Source organism: Manduca sexta, chromosome 6 (genome assembly GCF_014839805.1).
Source record: "Manduca sexta isolate Smith_Timp_Sample1 chromosome 6, JHU_Msex_v1.0, whole genome shotgun sequence".
Taxonomy (NCBI): Eukaryota; Metazoa; Arthropoda; class Insecta; order Lepidoptera; family Sphingidae; genus Manduca; species Manduca sexta.
Window position 1 is genome coordinate 7,130,676 of NC_051120.1, and position 9,945 is coordinate 7,140,620.

Genomic DNA, 9,945 nt, shown 5'->3' on the forward strand with positions numbered 1-9,945 from the left:
ATAATACAGGGCTGATATTATCATAAACATCTTACAAGACTAGCGGCCGATTTCAATGAACGATCCCAATTGATATTTACAGATTAATCGTTGAATTAGACCAATCATAATAAAGTGGAATACTTACCATCGGCGGATGCCACTTAGATACAGGATTTATGCCAAGACGGGATAAAAATACTAGCACAAATCAAATTACTAACTTAACCAGATTTATTACTCGACAGCGTTGAATACAGTGACTTATGCAAAATCCATCGCAGGATGAATCGTGACCACAGCCGTTCGCCTTGACACAAATATAATACAAATTCTGTACTTGTAATTACAAACACGCACTGTTAACATCTCACCTACAAAATTACAAATTCGTGAGCTCCAAAATTGTTAACTTTGAAGGATATTGTTTGAACTTAACGATCTTCTTTACTTTGATTGCTTTTCTATTTATTTGTTTCATAGTTTGTTTTTACTGGAGTGGAACAAAGAACTGATGATGTAAACCGGGGCAGGCTTTGATAAGGTAGACCGATGACCTGAGGGTCTACTTCAAAAACGTAGCGGGATTCGGGAAGAAGCTAGACGAGTACTGCCCTGGACAAAACAATATGGTATGCAATGCAAGATGCCTACACTCAACAATTAGGAGGACATATAAGCTAAAAGAGAAGTTTGTTTTTAAGTGATCCTTTTATTTCGTGGTTATCAAATGCTTGTTACTCCTCTTTATGGAATTTGGTTATTTTTCTTTAATGAATATGGTCATATTGTAGTCATCATTTAGCTAACCCTTTTGTAAATAGAGTCCGATACATTACCTTCGAATCTCTTATGCTTTTATACTCTTACATCTCTATGTTTAAGGAAAGGGCCTTACAGTTTCACACATTCCTAATACAGTGTGCTATATTCAATACATAACATAGCATTGCACCTTTGTGATCATTAGTAAACTTATTAAAAATACTGACTGATAGAATCCACTATCAAAATCGATTCACTAGAAGCAACGCTAGGTTTCAATATAAATAGGATAAAAGTGTTGGGCTTCGAGTCGCCCTTGCAGAGTAAGTGTTAAAAGTAAACCAGGTTTTCCGTTGAATAGGAACTTATATTTTCAATAGAGTGAACACATTAGACAACCGTATTAGACTAGCACACATTGCTTAGTAACAGTACATTGTTATTTCATTCCAAATACAATAATTCAAAAGATACATACTGTTACACGGCCAGTTTACATAACATTATTAAAAAGGCTTTGTATTTGGCTATGCAAACCTCAACAAAAAGTACATGCATAGGGTGTTAAAATTACTCTTCCTTGCTTCGCCGTAGTCAGATAAAAATCTACAGCGAAATAAATATAACTGTGATTTCCACGTAATGACATCGCCCGTCCGTATCAACAGTTCTGCACGGTTGTCGATTTACTCGTTTCAAAGTTCGTTACGATCCGACGCACACCGAGGCTGCGGGCATTGCAACAAATATCAACTCTAACGTAACTTAAAGGACAAACTGATGACAGTAAACATTTTAATATAAATTAAACACGGCTTAAAACAATTTCATAGATTACCTGATTTTTTATAGATGTTCTAATAATAGATGTTTTTTTCAATTGAACACCACTGGCTTAAAGATGTTTTCATTGATTAACTAGCTCTTGCTCGGGGCCTCTCCCGCGTTAAAAAGGTTATCCTGGATAAAGGTCCGTTATATATTTTTCCGGGATAAAAAGCCTATGTTCTTCCCTGTCTCAAACTCCATACTAAATGTCATGGTTTCATTCGGTATTTTTTTAGTTTATCCCCTTCAGGCAGACAAGGGGGACTTTATTTTATAATATGTATAAAGAACACACGAAATTTGGATGTTCGTATTCATACAGTTAGCAAGGATTATTACCGTAATTTTTCGTAATCGTAAATTTACACCAACGCAATATTTGCTTTGAGACCATTGCGGTATTGATCACAATCTTAACCGCACCATCCGGATTCCAGAACTTCTAAAACATGTTTATTTGCCCACAATTTTCAAATAAGACATAAAATCAACATAATTTAAAAACATTTTTATTACTATAACCATTCTTTAACACTCTAAAATAACCGCAAGCATAAATTAGTATCAGACAAATGATGCGTGCCACCTTTCAAAGCCACACACGTGGAAGTATAGCAAAATTACACACAGCACTAACGATCAAATAATGTAGAACGATCTGAAAAAATAAATATTTTGAACACGCAACGTAATTTAATTTAGAGTAATTTGTAAAATGACTTTATTACCCATACATTGGTTTATGCCAGGGATCGGCAATCCGCGGTTCACGACCTACTTTTAAATAATAATTAGAAGTTATTTCCGTAAAAATAAGTTCCCAGAAAGAAAATGTTTCTGTCGACAATGATTTTGTATGTTTACACGAATGTTAGACATCGAAATAAAACTATTTTTCGAAATTTATCGCGGTTTTTTATATTATGATGTTCTCACGACGTGAAGGCTGCAAAGTCTTCGAAATCAATATGTAGTCAAGTTAAATAAAAAAAAACTCTAACTACAATTGTGCAGCATTTGGCTAATTTATATAATTTATACGTAACAATTTTTTTGTGAGCAATGAATGAAAAGGTGAGATTTTTTTGAAGTAAATTAAATCGATATTTAATACTGTAACTGTCAAGCTTTCTCCTTATTTAAATGTTTACCAACCCTGGTCTAAGCTATACATAAATGCATGGAAATGCCATTACGCTTTCATAACAAATTGTACACGCCCTGTATAATCAAATTACTATTTTTATTTGAATCTGTTGGCGAGACTTTCGCCGTTACGCTGTTCAATTATAATATACTATAGAAAATATATTGGTTCAGCAATTACTTTGTGTTTACTCACTGCTGGTTGCAATTGGACCGCTTTTGTATCTTGCGCTATTGATTTTATTATATTGATTATAATTAGTTTTATTATAATAGCTTTAATGGTAGAGGAGACATACAATTCGAATGATTGTGAAGCAGTTTTACTGATAATTTTATATTAAGTTCTGACTAAACTTAATAAACATTAGTAATTGGAGTAACCAACGGAATATTTAATACTATTATTCTGGCTTGGAAAAGTGACTGCACCGCAGTTATAAAATAATAATTATGATGTACATATAAGTAAGAATCAGTCACATTTCATCCATAGTAGCCATTTTGTTTCGCTAAACGTATAATCATGTTCCGTCCATTCGCAAACTACAATTAAAAACCTACAAGAAAACACGTTACTCGAATCAAAAGGCTTAAAAACCGCCAAGAACCGAATGAATAAAATAAAGAAATGAATTCATATTTATATTACACACGTCATGCGTAAAGACAGTGAATAAAATGTATAATTTTAATGCTTATTTCCATTAATAAGACAAGGAGGCAATTTAAAGGTTGCGAATATCGTATAATATAAATATTTATGTTTTTATAGTGTGAAATCAATGAGAGTATGGGAATTGCTTTACATAATTCATCATCATCATCATTCATAATTTCAGCCGGGAATCGTCTACTGCTGGACATAGGCCTCCACCATTGAGCGGTAAAGCGACCGGTTCTGGGCCGCTCTCATCTATGGGACTCCGGCGACCCTCACCAGGTCGTCGGTCCTTACACAATTACTAAGCGTGATATATTCAAAGACCATAACACGACCACTTGAATGAAAGGAGTTCATAGACCGATGAGTTAAAACTTTACGTAACTTGAGGCCCGAATCCGTCTACGCGCGTTTTAATCCAAGCACAGCTTTGGTAGCTGTATAGGTAAAAGATTCAAAAGATCCCCTATTTACATATTACACTATCAAAATTGACCATCGATTAGGACGCCTAGACTGTAATTGGAAAAAGACGGATTCACCCCAGTTGGCGGAATAAGCCCTCCCCCCTGACTAAGATAAGATTGTGACGAAAAACCAAAGAACCGTATCATGTTAAAGGATTGGTCAAGCTTTCGTTTTATTCATTCTAATTCCGACACAGCCATTATCTCGTAATGAAAGAACACATTACGAGCAACCATTAAAATAATTATCACTAATGTATGAATAACTTTGTTATGTCAGAACTAAATATTTAATATACCGGACGCATAATCAAAATGTTATCTTGAAAAATCCGAGTCTTATTAATTAAAATAAAATACAGACAATTTCGGCGATAACATCGGTTCACATACAGTTTGATATTTTACGACTTTTTGAGTATTATAATAATGAAAACATATGTAGCTTTATCAGTTGTATCAATATGACAATGTTAAGGATGATCAGAAAGTATTTTAAATTCACATGAGGATATTCCAAATTTCCTATTAAAGATTTCTTTTATATATCGATATAAAACTAGTTTTCGGATTTTATCGCGGCTTTTTGTGTTTTAATTTTCTCCTGACGTTTCAAAAACTACAGGCTTCATGGTCACGGGGCGGGCTATGTTAATCATCCGAAAAGATAAAGTAATAATATCTAAATACATTATTATACAAAATAACAGAAACCTCTCCTATTAATTTCATGATATTCATTATTTTTATATGACCTAATTCTGACATCATAGGATGCCAGCATAGATAGATAAATTGCAACTACACGACTTCTGATATTCGTGATGATAATATCACTCTATGGATAGGAATGATGGTATCTAACTAGACATATAGATAGTATTACAGCGAAGGAGTGCAGCAGGATATTACTTTAAAATAAAATCAGTGAAGACAAGATTTTGCAGACAACAAATGCATGTTGATTGAGACAGTGGGATTTGGTTATGAATATGTTAATAACTGATATCACTATAGTTAAAGATATAGGTATTTGGTGTTAGGACATATTTTATATCCGCCCGGATAGCAGCAACTGTACTTAAAGTGTTGAACCCCGCCATAGTGCCCACGTAAGTTTGTCGCGTTCCGGGACCAGCCTGTGTATATCCGGTTCCAACAAGCCGGCATAATTGTGTCAGCTGCTCAGGGGTCTGCTCTCGTCAGGTGACGTTCTATTGGACCCCACTCCACTTACCATCAGGTGGGACAATTTTACGTGCACGGATAAAAAAAAAAGTACAATATCACTAACCAAGTATCTTAAGACGCATAAAACTATAAGCAAATCACGCATAAGAGATGAAGCGAACGTTAAACCAACGGATGTGTGAAATTGTCCGAATTGTTAGTTAGTAATTAAGTATCCAGCACCTAATAGTTAGCGGAGAGGTTTTAATTTACTCTAACTAGCTATGAATTAAGCAGAAACCGTTCAAACTTAAATGGTTAAATATTATTGTGATGGTATTTATTCACCAAATGAAATATTTAGAAATAGATTGAAAGTTAACGGTTCTTTCATAATAAAGGCGATATTTGAGTAAAACCTTTTTATTTCAAACCATTTTTACAAAAATCGAAAACAATAAAATCGTTACCAGAATTTTTCGTCTTCTTTACTAAAACCATTTTCTTAATCCAGCTACACCAAAGAGAAGATGAATATTTGATTCGCCAAATCTAAAATTAGTACAATTGTCCAGATTTGTATGAGTGCTCAGACATGAGCGAATACGATTCTAAGTACTTCGACTACAGGCTATTTTACTGCGTCAGGTCCAAGGTGGAAGTAATTGATACTTGTTTATGCCCATTAAGTGTTCATAAAGGTCATACTTAGCTACTTTTGCGTGATTATCGTATATAGATACAATTATAATAACTGTAGGCACATTATTGTGCACGAAGCGTTTGCTTACGGCGGTGTACAAGATACAAAAACAAGGCTGTAACCAGAGTACCTTAGCAATATAAGAGCATTTAATGTAATATGTAAGGTTGAATAGTCAGATTGAGAAACTTAAATAAGGGCTGTTCGATAACACATCTCATTTGAAACCATAGACCTAATAAGCACGTTACTGCTTAAACCTGGGTTTTGGGCTTAGGTTTAGGTTTGGGTTTGGGTTTGGGTTTGGGTTCTGGTTATAAACATTTCGTAAAGCTATGCTTAGTTAAAACACAAATTTACTCGATCAGCTGTAAGTCAAAACACGCCATTCTGCCTCTTAATTAGAACTAGGAACCGGTGATGTTTTTGACAGCTATTTAAGCAATTTTTAATCCTCATAGCACGAAAACAAGTTTATAAGTAAGACTGTGTATGGATAATTATATAGTTCACTTAAATACTAAATTTCCAAAACTAAACTATACAAGATCAACCTAGTTCATTTTAATGCAACTTCAAGCTATCCCGTGAAGGAATATTAAATATGATATGGAATGGAGAGGGCCACTCGCTTGATATGGTAAACGCGGCACTTTCTACACGACCGGACCAATATAACTCGATTCTTGGCTTAGACTTCACGGATCTGTTATGAATATTCATATTATGTGCTGATTAAGACAATATGGGCTTAAAGAGTGATTATACGCCTGTTGGCTATGTAATATGTCGGTTTATCATTCTGAGTGATAGGCGTTTCGGGGCGAGATGTTTGGCGGAGGAAGGTAAAATGATTTTTGGACTACTATAAATAAGTATGGTGAGCAACAAAAGTAACTGAATAAACCCAAAATTTCAAAATTGTTCTACAGACGAATTTTAATCGAAATATTAGTAGTAAGTAGAAATTAATTTTGTGAACAAAAAACGTTTTTTATCCTTATCCTTATAAAAAACGTTTATTAGTAGTACGTTTGACTAGTAGAGAATGCGTTCAACATTAAATTCGACTTTATACATTTATGTATATAAAGTACTTAGTGTAAATCAATAAATATTATTATGTCAGATGTTTGGGCTAAAATTAACCAAATATCGTTATGTCTATAGATTTCTCTAAAGGTTAATTTACGAGTTTTGTTTTACAAGATCCGACACGAGATTTGATGTAGCCGCTAACTAATCTATAATCTAATAGAAGACGCCGAAATATATGATTTAACCAAATATATTTCTCGGAAAGGACCGAGGGCTTATAAAAAGCGGGTCTAGTTTTAAATCGTAAGGTCAAAAGGTCGAAGGTCGGTTACCATTTATGATACTTCGGTATTGCGAGCAAATTCGGATTAATACCCTAATATCAGATAAATTCCCATCAATCAATAGGAAATTAAATGAAGTATATGGACTCTAAGAAATAGGAAAACCATATAATTCGATTATATTTTATAGTGTTCTCAAGTATAGATAGAGCTATAAATTCGCCATATATCATAATAAAATTGGATCTTGATGAAGTTTTAATATACTTAATTGCGACCACATCCGTTGGTAATTAATTATTCATATTATTTGCTATTAAACCTAGGAAATGATGGTTATCTTTTTTAAACTCTTTTAAGTAACAATTTACAGCTTTGAGAGAGTTGTATAACCTCCCAAGTATTCAGTCTATGGAAAATACCCGTCATATTTGCTATTAAGTCCACAGCAACTTTCATTTGCACCGGTAAATCTAAATAAATAAAATATAGATGAAGTTTTTTTTTCTTTATGTCAACGTAAACCCGACCTAATGCCAGGGTCACCTATCACCAGCTGCCACCCTCCCCCCCTTCCTAGAGGTTCTAAAACTCAAATGAATTCACCAATTCCATTCCTAATATTCCGTACGCTCAATTACGCTCTGCTCTATGTTATTGTTAAAGCGGGAGAGGGGGTGAGGAACAAATGCTCTCGACTTTACCTACAATTCATACTTTTTTCATTCTCCTTATCAACTTGCCCTCCCCTAGGCCATCGGCTGGCGACGCTCTTGGTCAGATTAATATATAGAAACACAATAAAACGCCTGATTGATTAATTTTAAACTACTAACACACTGGGTACTTACAGTTAGCAAAGATCAAACTATGCTGACCGCTGTTTAGTTTCACTTTACTTCTGTTAGCCTAAGGCGGGTTTTTATTACTTGTAGGTGTCTGGCGTATTCTGCGTGTTTTGTGTCGCGTACGAGTGCTAACATCTTTATTGATGCATAAATTTACCGTAACTCTTCATTTTACTGCCAATTTGATAGAAATTACACTTTGATGTTCCTTTGTCTGACATCAACACCATCAAATATAGATTTCCTATTTATTTATTGAAATTTCTGGCACCGAAGAATTCCTGAGTGTGATGTTCAATTTCATTCCACCGAAACAATCTCTGTTCTAAATTTAGTGTTGCCCAAATGCAAGAACAAGACGAGACTTAGCCAGTCTTGGTCTTGGTCTTGCGCCAATACACCTGATCTTGGTCTTGGTCTTGGTCTTGCGCTCCCAGTCTTGGTCTTGGTCTTGGTCTTGCAGCAAGAGTCTTGCAAGTCTTGCAATTACCTATTAGTCTATTACTATTTATTAAAGTTTACTTTAAATCTTAGAAAAACGTATTAGAATTGGAACATTGTGAGCTTGAATTAACATAGCCATAGTAAAGATCAAGCAGATTAATAAATAACTGAAGATTTGATAAGAAATTCGAAAAATCAACTGACCTATATGTCGTTTTCCATGGAAGTAACTGTTTCTTAATAAACATTTATGATTTATAAGCTTACATTTGCTAAAACATGTAAAAAAAACAAATTAATTACAATAACTTGACTGTATTTTCACTTTTAAATTTCTAGTCGGGCTATCCTTACCATTTTATCCCAATCATAATACTACTTGCGTGATCAGTATAATGTATTCATTTTCATTCTAAGCACTCTGAAACTTATTTATTCTTTGGAACACCTGTAGGTACTCTTAAAATTCGAAATTATTTTGCATGAGTATACCTACGCCCTATGGCGGCAATCAAATAGTGTCAAATGTTATGATTTCGGCGTGGCGGCAACGATTGTTTTAGATTTCAAAAGAAGCCGCCGGCGCGTGTATCATAACCATGTACTTTCGAAAAGCGGCAAATTTCTTTGAGAAGTAAGTACAAAACCTTTGATGCCGCATTATCAAAGTGCCGATGGTTAAAACATAGCTATGCATGCACTCAGTTTGATTTTAATAGATATTTTTTATTCGCTATGTTTATGGTATTAGTCGGAATGCGCATAGGTCCAGTTTTTCATATTCTTTGATACAGTTTTTTGCGTCTCATAGAATTCCTAAGCGTACCTACCTATACACCGAACTGTTACACCTATCTACTCAGTGAAATAGCGCTAAGTCCTAGCTGCAAGACGCAAGAGTCTTGCAGGCTATGTCTTGTTCTTGCTCAAGTCTTGCACGGTCAGTCTTGGTCTTGGTCTTGCTAAAAATACGCGGTCTTGTTCTTGGTCTTGGTCTTGCAAAAACGCAAGAACAAGACCAAGACTGCAAGATCAAGACTGAATTTGGGCAACACTAGTTCTAATGAATAAGGGAAACGTTTAAGGTTGAGCATACATTTGACCAAAGTCAAATATGAGTTTGAAAATTAAATTTATATCCGATATGCTAAAAGCCACTAATCGAAACACCATAAGATAGAATTGCTATTAGTTAAGAACACGGAAAAAAACACTTATACCTCCTACGTCAAAGATCCAAGGTAAACTGAAAGCAAGGTGAAGGTACCTATATATACAAATAACATACGCAATGCCATAAAACTGCTCTTGAAAAATCTACAATAGAACATAAACTAATACATTACTAATCGACTCCATACACAGCGTTGAAATAACTGGTGCCTTGTGATAAAGGATATTTGTCATTTAAAAGCTCGAGATTCCTGTTGCAAGTGATGCGAAGGATCATAAACCAGTTCCTAAAAAAACAATTCTTGATGCGTCGCCGCAATGCTTCATACTTTGAGTTTCTGCTGTTTGGTTTTTGCCTTCTGTCACTACTTTTGTGATTTAATCGGTGATAGTTGTTACATAATTTATAGATATCTACATATTGTCATTTATGAAA